We start from the raw sequence: 13,383 nt of genomic DNA on the forward strand, positions 1-13,383 counted from the left end.
ATTTGAGTTGCTATCAGCTCCTTGTGGCAGAGTTCTGTGAGCCCTGATCTTCTTTCACATTTATCTTGGAAAAGTATACTTTCAGACCCAACCCATGATAGTTCATCATTTGCTCTAATACGAAAATCTCAACTTAATAAATAAAACCAAAAGCATCCCTTATGTATGAATAAAGTTAGTGAACTTTACAGAGAAAAGAGCATATTTGCACAATCTCAATAAAGGAAACAGAAGAACTGAATGATGATCGAGTCTCAGTCAAGCTTATCTTTGAAAGCCAGTGAAACCAGGATATCTTTTCAAGGATGTGTGTAGAGCTGTCAGCCTTGGAAGATAGAAATAGTGGCCTCCTCTGGAGCAAAGGGCAGGCTTGCTTACTGCCCAATATAATAGAAATAACACCCCTCCCTGGGGCAAAGGTCAGCAGACTTCCTGTCCATTATCAAAGATTTGAGTTCCTTAAGCTCTGAGCTCTTGCAACCCTCTGCATGTCAGCTGGCTCACTGTGTATCACCCTGTAGGAAGTGGGATTTAGTGAACCAGTGCAAATGCTGATACTCGGGCCACTGTTATTGCTGTGTCGTTAAGTCCTTTGTCTCTGACCCATGGGTCTAGTTTCTTTTGCCAGCATCTATAAGACCATGGTAGGCTGACTTATTAGCTTGCAGGTAAGGTAAAATATCATACCTTTCACGGTTCCTGACAAGCCCTTAATGTAACCAGTACTCTTAGGAACAGAGAGCTATCCAGAACAATATGTATGGATATTCTTCATCGAAGACTTCATGCAACCAAAACTTTAATAAGTCTCTCTGATCTCTTTTATTTCTACCCCAAGTAGAAGGAGAGGCACCAAACTATTACAGACCTAGGGCTTGTGCAAGCCACCTGGAGACCTAGTGACCAGAAACTTCCCATGGGGAGCAAAGACAGATGGGCATATTTCCAAAATGGACCCATATGCCTCCTTATCATCCAAAAGACAGTACATTATCTTAATTTATGATGATTTCATTCATTAAAATCTTGTGATGGGCCAAAGATGCATATCTAAGAGGAGTGAGACACATGGCAGTTGTAAGCAGATTAACACATTTGGTGAATATCAAACTCTGAACTAAACTTAGTGTTCTAATCAATTATAAGGTACGACAAATTTAATTAGGTCAATTAAATGATATTTAATGGTATGCCTGAATATTACTCTGCAATAATGAACAAGAAACTCATGTAAATAACTATAATTGGTCTTACTTTAAAATATGATAGTCAAGACTGTTTGAGATAAGCTGGAGAGAAGGAAGGGGGGAAATAGATAAAAGTTAGCTGCTCTGAAACCACTCTCAAGACCCCTGGATCTACATGTAACCCAGGAGATCGAGGCAGATGGCTGTGTGCCTAGATCCTCCTGCACTGTGGTTCTCAGGGATCTCACGGAGCTGAAGCAGCTTCCTCAATCGTGTTTACACGTCCATGTGTACAATACCCCTGACCATGGGGATGAAACACCATTCAATCCTCCCTTACACCCCTCTAATTAACAATTAGATTTCAGAATCGTTGTATCATTACATGATAATTTATTCTTCAAACCTGTAGGATGCCGAGCTAAAAGAAAATCAAATTTCAATGGCTTCTTTTCTTTGAAGGACCAAGATGTTCTTTCACACTTGGAATCCGGATTAGAGGATAAATCCATCAAATCAATGGAAACAAGTTAAGAAATGGACAGAGGGATATTTCATTCATATATACACAGTTTGCACTGTGGCAAAAATAGAGTTATATTTTAAAAAATTAGAATTTTTTGATATTTTAGAGATTTTAAAGACTTTGTTCTGCTTATACTCCCTTTGGTTTACCAAATCAAACTCACTCTTTAATGGGCATTTCTAGCATTGAGTGCTAATAACAGCAGCTTTTTTAAATTCTTATTTTTCCCAGGTCAAACACCAAGGGTAGAGGTCATCGAGAGGTCAAGTCTAATCTACCTACTGGTGTGGCAGGCTTAACTATGGATGTTCAAGCTAGACATTGCCGGAAGAACTACATCTCTTCACCCATAGGTGAGTTTTTACTAGTAATCACAGAAACTTAAGGATATCAAAGGAAATTTTTTATTAAGAACCCAAGTTATAGATTCCTCTCTTAGGTTCATTACTTTGAATTTTTGACTCAAATCATATATATCAATTGGACCATGTTCAATTCTATGATCTTTAGAAGATGCAGCCTACAGCTGAAGAGAAACAGATACAACACCAATATCTTATCCTCTCTAGCCAAACTGAGAGCCCCTGGAGTCAGAAGTTTTCAAGAAAAGAAAAAGTCATCCGTCTTTGGAAGAGAGACAGTAGAGGCTATTCAAACATTCAACTTTAAATTGTTAACATGACTTGTTAGAATGTGATGGAGCACACCTTCTAAGTTTCATGATTTTTCTCCACAATATTGAGATGGATGACCTTGAAGTCCAGTTTCCCCATAAATGTATTTATTCAATGATAAAATTAATTTCCCTATAATTACCATGAAAATCTTATGTCATAGTCTCTGACTAAAAGGAAACAAAGCAAATTGAGCAGTTGAATAGCAGTGTAATTAATTCCATACAAGGATCTTACCGCAGCATTATGTATAATAGTGAAACTGGATGTAATCCCATTTCTATCAAAGAAGAAGTAAACAGATTATGGTATTCCTGTTCTTTGGAATACCTCTAAAACATCTAAAATGGTAAGTTAGAATGATGTGCACTGATAAGGGGAGACGTCTTTGATATATGATTTGGGAAACAGCAAATTGCAAAACGATGTAGTTATGTAATTTATGTTAAAAAACTTTATGTGTATTTATAAATTCATAGGAAATTTCCAGAAGAATAAACCCCACCCTGTTAACAGTAGTGGCTTCTGAGTAGGGGAGTGAGTTTTCAGGGAAGGGGATGAAAGGGGTGGGTTTCACTTTATATAGATCTGTGTACTTTGACTTTTTTTACAATATGTATTTCTTTCATAATTAGAAAAATGAATGATGTGACCATTTGGTGCAGGACAACAGCATTATGTTCACCAGTCTCTGTACTGTATGTTACTGCACAGCACGGACTGTAGGAAAAAGCCCAGAGGAGCAATGAAGACAAAGAAGACATGACACCTGCAAAAATCAGTAGAGTATTTCTACATAACAAACCTTCCAGGTGAATGACGGTCAGTATCTTCCACTGTTCCAGCTCTCGCCATGAACCTAGAACCTGCCCAGGGTAAGCCTGAGGACCACGCCCCGCTAGTCCACTCCCCGCCCAGGGCCTGTTTGTGCAGGGTGACTGCCATCAAGCAGACAATGGACTCAGGATGGGGCCTGTGCCTTTGGAGAGGCTGGCAGAGAGGCGCAAAGTGGAACACCAGCCAAGTGCACACACCTGAGAGGCAGAGTTCCAGGAGGAGACTCAAAATGTACCAAGAAACTGTGTGAAGTGAAGGAAGCTACTCGACCTCTCTGAACCTCAGTGCCCTCCCCTGTAAAATGGGTGTCACAGGCCTACTTCACAGAGCTGTTGGGAAAGATACATAAAAGTGCCTGTGACAGCCAGTGTCCACATTATTAACAAAGTCGTATCCGACTTCAGAATAATCAATGAAAAGAATAATCTTGATGAGACCAAAGATGAGATGCCCAGCTTCGTAAGCAGCCCCAGCAGCATGAGAATGAGAGGACCTCTGAGTAAGCAGGGTTCTTCACAGTGCCACTGGAGAGGACGAACACGGGCTACAACAGTATAAGTGGGTGTTGTGTAGTGACTCGTTTAGAGATCGTGGATCCCTAAAGACACTGTCAAATACAGTTACACACAGTGGCTCCTAGGAAACAACTACAAAGCAATCAATGCAACAGTTAGGAATGGGAAGGGGGTGAGCAGAGGAGGGTCAGAGGCACAAAATATGATGGAAGACACTGAACCACGATGAGCACCCAGCTCTCAACAGCTGCTGTGGTTGTGCCAAGAGCTCAAACGTCTGAGACAGCCATTGTGGGGACTGCCGGGAGCACAGTGGTCACTGCAGCCACACCCCAACAGCAATGCATCAGAGCACACAGACCCCAAGACTTTCATCTCCATTAATCCTTGTTTCAAGATGATGAATAGCCTCATGTTACAATGTCTCCTTCCAACCCTTGTGGACGAGTGTTGTCAGAACCCCCTGAAGAAGGCACAGGCCAGGGTAGGATGGAACACTGGGGGCTGGGGGAGCGGCGCTGCACCTGACAACACGGACTATCACCCGGGCCTGTTGAACACGAGAGAAGAACCAGAGGATGTGGTCTAATGAGACTTCCCCGTCTTGCCACGTTCAGGGACACTACAGAGTTTCTTGTCCTTCCTTTACAAAAATATTAAGGAATTCATGTGTCATTAATTCATAAAGAGGCAAATTCTTGACAAAGTGACAGAGTCCAGTTTCCATGACCAGGTTTTTCAGTTGTTTTGATAATATCCCACATTCAGGAATTGGAAATGTAACCTATTGGGACATGTAATATAAACAAGGATTTTTTTCATGTGGATCAACGCCCAGATTTCTAGAGACGTCATAAATCACGAAAGCTGCTAACCATTCCTCCACAGGTTTCAATAAAACTTTTAAGTTAGTTTACTGATCTCAGGAAAAGAGAATTTGGCAATTCAAGTTTTTTGATTCTGCATTCAAGCGTACAGTACGGCCAAGAGAAGGAGCAGAAAAAAATTAACAGGAAGGTCTTGCTTGCATTTTATCTTTTGCAAATAAGCAAGATATTTTATGCTCTGTTCCTTTCACTACTCTAATCAATTTTTAAAGAAATATGGTACAACTGACTATCCCTAGGTGTGTTTATCCTGAAACCTTGCCAGAATCCAAAGCAGAGATGTTAAAGCTGATGGGTTTCAAATGCTGCCCAAGTGCTGTCTACTTTGAACATCCCTCTCCCAAAGCTGGACCACTGGTCTCTTCCTGAGGGATCAGAGTCACCACCTGTGTCCCTGAGAGACTGGCCACTCACGCCTGGGCTGAGATTAGGCTATCAATCTAAAGGGCAAAATACTTAAGCTATTATCATCTTATGATCTTAAGGTTGCTGTTTCAGAGGCCTCTGCACTGGAATGGGTTGGTGAAAACAGCCTACTAGATACTTGCCTGGGAATTGGGCCATTCTCCTCTGCTCTCAGCGGCTCCTGGGGAAACCAATCATTAACATCAGGGATGCCTCAACTTCCACATCTGTGAAAAAGGCAAGTAACAGCCAATGATACCACCCTGCAAATCTCTTAAGTTGTGCTTGCAAGAGGGGCCACAGCTTCTCCCAAAAGCTGATGAAATGATGGCACTTTGGCTGGAGAAGGCAGAGGGCAGCAGGCAAAGTGGAAAGTTCCTGGGATGTCAAACCAGTTCCCATAAGCAGTTTAGAGAAGCACCTGGCCCTGGACTAGGTAGGAGGCTGTGGAAAGACCCACAGGCACGCAGGTGGGAGGAAGAATCAAGCAAAGGAGGGAGTAGGTGGGGATGAGGCGCGAGCCCGGCTTCAATTTTGGACAAAAGCAGTTGCACGCTGTAGGCCCGAGGCTGCCCATGCAGCTCCCACACCCTCCTAACTCCCTGGTCCCCGTGTGCCCGTCACATCCCTCCAGGTCTCAGTCCACGTGGAGCGGTGCAGGACCAGAGTCCTGAGCCAACGGCGGTTTGGCCCTCGGCCAAGCGCACACCGCCCTGCTCCTCCCCCCAGGGCTGGGCACCGCCCCGTGCCCAGAGCATCCTGGGAGTTGTAGTCCTGCAGCCCTGCAGGCTGCCGGCTGTGAGCGGTTAAGAGACAACGGTTGCGTTCCCAGCGTGTGCAGCGAGGGGCCCCGCCTCCCGCGACTTCGCCCCTTCTCTCCACCACGCCCACTTTCCATGCCCTGCCCCGCCCGCCCAGGCCGGGCTGCGCACGTTGAGGCTGGCACCCAGGTGGGGCTAACCAGCCTGGTGGAAGCCCACGTAGAAACTCCCTGGCCGGTCTGTGAAAGGTAAGTTCACTACCTAAAATGGAAATCCTGGGTGCCTGGGAACCTGGACCTTGCCTTCTCAAAGCCACCTGTCCCGCCATCCCCTCCATCCCTCTGGCTGCCAAGATCCTCCCTCTGGACCCCGTGGTCAGGGTCGCTGCAGAGCGCCTCTTGGAGCCTGCCCGCCTGAAGCGCCCATACCTTGGTCAGGCCTCTTAGCCATGACATTCATTTATTTGCTGTTGTTTTCCTAGTTTCCTAAAATGGAAGCTTAGATTATTGATTTTAGATCTTTCCTGTTGTCTAATACATGCATTCAATGTTACAGATGTCCATCTTAGCCCACCTTTGGCTGCATCCCACACATTTTGATAAGCTGCGTTTTAATTTTTATTTATTCAAAACATTGTAAAACTTTTCTTGAAATTTCTTCTTTGACTTGTGTTATTTATATGTGTGGGGTTTTTTTTGGGGGGGGGAGGGTCGCAGAGGTCAGCAAACTTTCTGGAAAGGGCCAAAGAGTAAATATTTTAGGTTCGAGAGTGATGTGGTCTCTGTCTTTACCACTCAGCTCTGACACTAGCCCAACAGCAGCCATAGAGAATATTTAAATGAATGAGCATAGCTGTGTTCCTCTAAAACGTTATTTAGGGATGCTGAAATAGTCTTCCTCTTTTGCTTTTTTCTCCCAACTATTTAAAACTGTAAAAACCATTCTTAGCTTGGGGCCATACAAAAACAGGCAGCAGGCCAGATTTGGCACTGGGCAGAATGTAGTTTGAGAGAACAAAAAAAGAACTCTTGTTTAATCTCCAAGTATTTTGGGATTTTCCAGCTATCTTTCTTTTATTGATTTTTAGTTTAATTCTATTGCAGTCGGAGAGCAAATATTGCATGATTTCTATTCTTTTAAATTTCTTCAGGGTATGTTTTATAGTGTCTATCCTGGTCAGTGTCCTAGGTGAGTTGAGAAGAATGTGTAATCTGTTCTTATTGGAGGTCTTAGTCCATAGATATCAACTGTGTCCAGTTGCTGTCCATGTTGCTGTCGATCCAGCTGTGTCCTCACTGCCTTCTTCCTGCTGGATCTGTCCATTTCTGTTAGAGGTGTGCTCAAGTTTTCAACTATGATACTGGATTCATCTATTTCTCTTTGCAGTTCTATCAGGTTTTGCCTCACCTTGTTGTCAGGGATGTACCCATTTAGGCTATCCACGTCTTCTTTGAGCATGGACCCCTTTATCATTACATAATGCTCCCCTTTATTCCTGATAGATTTCCTTGCTCTGAAGTCTACTCTGTCTGAAACTAATATAGCTACTCCTACTTTCCTTTGATTAGTGTTAGCATGGTATATCTTTCTCCATACCTTTACTTTTAATCTATATGTGTCTTTATATTTAAAGTGGGTTTCTTGTAGACAACATATAGTTGGGTCTTGTTTTTTGATCCACTCTGACAATCTCTGTCTTTTAATTAGTGTATTTTGACCATTGACATTTACAATGATTATTGATATGGTTGCATTAATACCTGTCATATTTGTTACCATTTTCTATTTGTTGCCCTTGTTTTTTGTTCCTATTTTCATATTTGACACTTTTTCCAACTTGTGGTTTTAATTGAGCATTTTTTTTTAGATTTTTTTTTTTTTATTCAGTTTTTTCCCCCCAAAGCCCCAGTAGATAGTTGTATGTCATAGGTTCACATCCTTCTAGTTGCTGTATGTGGGACTCGGCCTCGCGTTGCACGGAGAAGTGGTGCCTCGGGGCGCTCCCGGGATCCGAACCCGGGCCGCCAGCATCAGAGCGCGCGCACTTAACCGCTAAGCCACGGAGCCGGCCCTAATTGAGCATTTTATGAGATTCCATTTTCTCTTATTTCTTAGCATATCAATTATATATATATTTTAAACACTTTAGTGGTGCTGTAGTGTTTGCTTTATACATTTACAACTAATCTAAGTCCGTGTTCAAATAACACTATAATGTTAGACAGGTAGTGCAAATACCTCATAACAACAAATATTCCTAATTCCTTCCTCCTGTCTTTTGTATCATTGTTGTCATTCGTTTCATTTGTACATAAGCATACATAAATGTTTATGCATACATAATCAAATGCATTGTTGCTATTATTGCTTTGAACAAACTTCTGTCTGTTAGTTGAATTAAGAATAAGAAAAATAAAAGTTTTTATTCTACTTTCACTTATTCCTTGTCTGATGCTCTTCTTTTTTTAAACGTAGATTCAAGTTTCTGATCTATATCATTTTGCTTCTCGCTGAAGAACTTCTTTTAACATTTCTTACAAGGCAGATCTACTGGTAACAAATTGCCTCAATGTTTGTTTGTCTGAGACAGTCTTTATTTTTCCTTCACTTTTAAAGGATAATTTCACAGATTACAAAATTCTGGGTTGGTGGGGTTTTCTCTTTAAACACTTTAAATATTTCACTCCACTCTCTTCTTGCTTGCATGATTTCTGAGGAGAAATAAGATATAATTCTTATCTTTGCTCCTCATGATGTAAGGTTTTTTTTTTCCTCTGGCTTCTTTCAAGATTTTTTTCTCTTATTTTTTATTTTCTGAAGTTTAATATGATATGCCTCGGTGTAGCTTTTGCCAAATGGTGTTCCCTGAGCTTCCTGGATCTATGCTTTGGTGTCTGACATTAATTTGGGGGAAATTCTCAGTCATTATTGCTTCAAATATTGTCATTATTGCTTCATATTACTTCTGTTTCTTTCTCTCTCTCTTCTCCTTATGATATTCCCATATGTGTATGTTACTCCTTTTGTTGTCCCACAGTTCTAGGATGTTCTGGGTTTTTTTTCATTATTTTTTCTTTCATTTTCAGTTTTAGAAGTTTCTATTGTTATATGCTCAAGCTCGGAGAATCTTTCCTCAGCTTTGTCCAATTTACTAATGAGCCCATCCAAGGCATTCTTCATTTCTGTTATAGTTTTTGAACTCTAGCATTTATTTATTTATTTTTTTTAGAATTTCCATCTTTCTGCTTACATTATCCATCTGTTCTTGCAGCTTGTCTACTTTTTCCATTAAAGCCTTCAGCATATTTATCATAGTCTTTTTTGTCATTTCCAGGTTTGAAAATTCCAACATTCCTGCTGTATCTGACTCTGATTCTGATGCTTGTTCATTCTGTTCAAACTGTTTCTTGCCTTTTAGCATGCCTTGTAATTTTTTGTTTAGAGGTGGACATGATATACTGGGTAAAAGGAACTGCTGTAAATAGGCCATTAATACTGTGGTGGTAAGGTGTTGAGGAGAGGGGAGGTATTCTCCAGCAACATGACTAGGGTCTCAGTCCTGCGGAGCACCTGCTCCCGTGGACTGTGAAGTTTACTGGTGCTTCTGAGGGCTTTTTCCTCGTCCTCAGGCAGGACAGGGTGGCTAAAGGGGGCTGGAGTTGGGTGTCTTCCTTCCCCTACATGGAACACTAGAACTAGCTGAAAATGGATATTTCCCTTCCTCCAGGTAGGTTAGGCTCGGATCAAACAGCATCAGGTTAGTCTCTGGTTAAAGAGTTTAGAACAGAATGCTCTGGCATTTTTCAAAATGTATACTTTTCCCCTCCCGCTGCCGGAAGCATGAGAGTTTTTCCTCCAGTATTCACTGTGGGAACCTGGTAGAGCCCCTGGAGATAAAACTCACAAAAGCATGGGCCCCTCTATGGCCGGGTTCCCCTGGAGTTTTTAACTTTCATACTTGTCCTCACTAAGCTGCCAGCAAATTGTCCATTTCTGCTCAGGTTTTCATACTGGTTCCCAGTGAGAGTTTGCTTGTGGATTTCTACTCCAGTAAGTTGTGATTCGCTGTATGTGTCTGTTTGTTTCTCCAATGTTGGGGCCAGTGGTTTCCCTGTGACCTCACTTCTTTGATAGATCTAAGAAGGGTTGTTGATTTTTCATTTTGTTCAGCTCTTTACTTGTTAGGATAGAATGGCAACTTCTAAGCTCCTTAGATGTCAGACCAGGAACCAGAAGTACCTCATTTCATCTTATGTATCTTCTCTAGGTAATTTCTTTGTGGTTACCGTAGGGGTTGTATAAAACATCTTAAAGTTATAACAACCTATTTTAAACTGATAACTTCAATTAGTTGCAAAACTCTACTCCTTTACCTCTCTATCCTCATCCATTTTATGTTATGGATGTCACAAATTACATCTTTTTATATTTTGTTTCCATTAACAAAGATTTGTAGTTATTTTTTATGCTTTTGTCTTTTACATTCTATACAAGAAGTACAAGTGGTTTACACACCAGCAGTACAATACTATAGGATTCTATATCTGTTCATATATTTATCTCTACCAGGGAATTTTATATTTTCATATGGTTTCATGTTGCTGTCTAGTGTCCTTTCATTGCAACTTAAAGGACTCCCTTTAGCGTTTCTTGTAGAGCAAATTTAGTGGTGATGAACTCCCTCAGCTTTTGTTTATCTGGAAACACCTTAATTTCTCCTTCAGTTTTGAAGGGCAGTTTTGCTAAATATTTTATTCTTGGTTGGTAGTTCTTTTCTTTCAGCACTTTGAATATATCTTCCCAGTCCCTTCTGGCTTGAAAGGTTTCTGCTGAGAAATCCACTGGTGATCTTAAAGAAGCTGCCTTACATGTGACAAGTCACTTTTCTCTTGCTAATTTCAAGATTCTCTTTTTATCGGTGACTTTTGCCAGTTTCATTATAGTGTGTCTCAGTGTGGGTCTCCCTGGGTTTTTCCTAGTTGAAGTTGTTTGAGCTTCTTTCATTTGTATGTTCCTTTCTTTCCTCAAATTTGGGCAGTTAATGGCCAGTATTTCTTCAAATAAACTCTGCCCCTTCTCTCTCTTCTCCTTCTGAGTCTCCCATAATGTCTGTATTGATCTTCTTCATGGTGTCCCATAAGTCCCCCCCGTTTTTTTTGCTCTTCTGACTCAATAATTTCAATATCTTCAAGTTCACTGATTCTTTCTTCTGCTTTATCAAGTCTACTGTGGAACTCTTCTAGTGAATTTTTCAATTCAATTATTATATTCTTCAGTTCCAGAATTTCTGTTTGGTTCTTTTTTATAGTTTTTCTCATTTTTGATATTTTTCACTTTGTTCATGTATCATTTTTCTGATTTTCTTAGTTGTCTTTCTTGTCTTTTACCTTGTTCAGCATTTTTAAGATGGTTATTTTGAATTCCTTGTCAGGTAATCCATTGTTCTCTGTTTCTTTAGGGTCGATTTCTGGAAATTTGTTTTGGTCTCTTGATTGGGCCACATCTCCCTGTTTCTTTGTATGCCTTGTGATCTTTTGTTGAGACATTGCCATTTGAAAAACAGCCACCTCTCCTAGTCTTTATAGACTGGCTTCATGTAGGGGAAGACTTTCACCAGTCAGCCCACTAGAGATTCTGTGACCTCTCAGAATTTCTCTAGGACGTGTCTTCTCTGGGCTTGTGCATGTGATTTCCCAGTTAAACAGTTAAATGCCCCTGTTTCTTCTCACAAGCCTGTCCTCTCTCTTTCCCTGGTGTCTGAGATACTGCAGTCTCCCTGATGCTGCAGAATCTTGACGCCTCACTTTGTTCTCAGTGTCCCCCAACCTGGCAAGCAACTATGCCACTAGTTCTCATCAGCACTCTTAGTCAAGTGAGACAGAATATTCCCTCAAGGAGCCCCACAAAAACTTTGGGCCTATGTTCCACTCTTCTCTTTTCTTCCTGCAGGAGAAGCTGGGCATTGGGAGTTTTCTCCCAACCGCGCCATGCTATGGGGAATGGGGGGAAAAGCTAGGGCAGGCAAAATGCAACAAGCTTTTCTACCTGCTTCAATGTGGCTCTGTTGGCTTTGTATTAGCCTGGGTGCTGCAGCCTCTTAACTGGTTTCTGGAAGTCTGACAAAGGCAATTTGGTCTGTATGTTGTTAAGTTGGTGTCTCTATGGGGCAACAGGGGCCTGGGTCTTCCTATTCTGATATCTTGCTGATGTCCCACCCTCTAAAGCTCTATTTCTAAATGTAATACGCTATACTCCTTTGAACCAAGAACTGATTTTTCTGACTTTGCTGCAACTGAAAATTTACGTAACCATTTCAATTGCAGATAAATGATTGAATTGGGATATTGTCATTCAGCTTCGCAGTGGTCATGAGAAGTCATTATCTTAATACTAAAGATACACTAACAAAAATCCAAGGGGACAAAGCGTTTAGTCCTATGTCTGTGTTGTTGTTGCTGCTGCTGTTTTACAGTCATTTAGACTGTGAGCACAGACTCCGTAGTCAGACTTCCTGGGCTTTTATCCAAGCTCTACCACTTACTAGCCGAATGTCCTTGAGCAGGTCATGTAATCTCTCCTGCCACAGCTTCCTCATCTACAAAAAGGGAAGAACAAAATTACCTACCTTATAGGGTTGAGGATTAAATTATATGCTTAGAAAAGTACCTGACAGAGGGTAAATACTTGTTATTGTTGTTCCTACTATTGTTTTGATTCACACAGAAAAAAATCATTACCTGAGAAAATGAATTTAAAATTGATTTTTAACTTGGGGAGAAAAAAATGAGAATTTATGAAATCCACTGTTGTTCTTTTCTCATGAATTCTTCGTTTTCCATTCATATTAACAGAAGGAATAATAGTATAAATAGAATAGTGAAGCAGCTGTGAATACCCAATTATATTTTATTTAAGCTAATCTTGAAGTTAGATTACTTTGCTTAGTATAGGTCAGTGGAATGGATTAGCCAAACACGATGTGTGGCAGGGAAGGAAGAGGATGGGTCAGATGGTGTGAAACACTGGTTGCAAATTGGCAGATGTTAATAACTGTTGACATCCATTGGGTGTTCAGTCACTGCTCTGAGCACTTCACTTGTAGTTACTCTTTCAATTCTGACAACACATTCAGGAGTAGATATTAGTATTATCTCCATTCTGAGGTGAAGAAACTGAGGCCCTGAATGGGTAAACAACTTGCCCAAGATCATACAACTAGTCATTGGCAGAACCAGAATAATCCACTCATGTATCATTGAGAATTAACTTTACATGGTGAAGAAAATAAGAATGTCATTAATTATCATAGAATCTTAATTTGAAGGAATTTACATGTAATCTCTTTGAATCACTAGGATATTGGTGCCAATTTGATATCAGATGATATTTTTCTTAAAGTTCAAGTACATAAATAACTGTACGTGTAAAATTAATGCAGAACTATTTCAAAGAGTGTTTTTTTTACATGGTATGATTTTTTTTCCCCAGAACTCAGTTAATATTGTCAAGATAACTAGCCATTTTTCTGGAAATTGAGGTACATAGTCCTACTTCTTAAATTAGTCTCTCCTTTGAATTGATGTGTTACTAG

The 13,383-nt window shown here is 40.8% G+C and overlaps 1 protein-coding gene and 1 long non-coding RNA gene across 12 annotated transcripts in view; both read left to right on the forward strand.

Annotated features, from left to right (window-relative positions):
- Positions 1–1,974, forward strand: part of LOC147914666 (ral guanine nucleotide dissociation stimulator-like) — a 30,926-nt gene extending 28,952 nt beyond the window's left edge. For 4 of the 6 annotated variants that reach the window (XM_087443710.1, XM_087443716.1, XM_087443718.1 and 1 more), the window contains one exon: positions 1,945–1,974. The gene's annotated coding sequence lies outside the window, so the exon portion shown is untranslated. The other 2 variants (XM_087443721.1, XM_087443705.1) reach the window with 1 other exon arrangement.
- Positions 1,975–1,994: 20 nt separating this feature from the next.
- The window catches only part of LOC147914668 (uncharacterized), a 37,685-nt gene continuing 26,296 nt past the window's right edge, over positions 1,995–13,383 (forward strand). For 4 of the 6 annotated variants that reach the window (XR_015555154.1, XR_015555151.1, XR_015555153.1 and 1 more), the window contains exon 1: positions 2,073–6,040. This is a non-coding gene — a long non-coding RNA (uncharacterized LOC147914668). The other 2 variants (XR_015555150.1, XR_015555152.1) reach the window with 2 other exon arrangements.

The sequence above is a fragment of the Ceratotherium simum genome, chromosome 18 (genome assembly GCF_057802395.1).
Source record: "Ceratotherium simum simum isolate JZ-2026a chromosome 18, ASM5780239v1, whole genome shotgun sequence".
Lineage (NCBI taxonomy): Eukaryota > Metazoa > Chordata > Mammalia > Perissodactyla > Rhinocerotidae > Ceratotherium > Ceratotherium simum.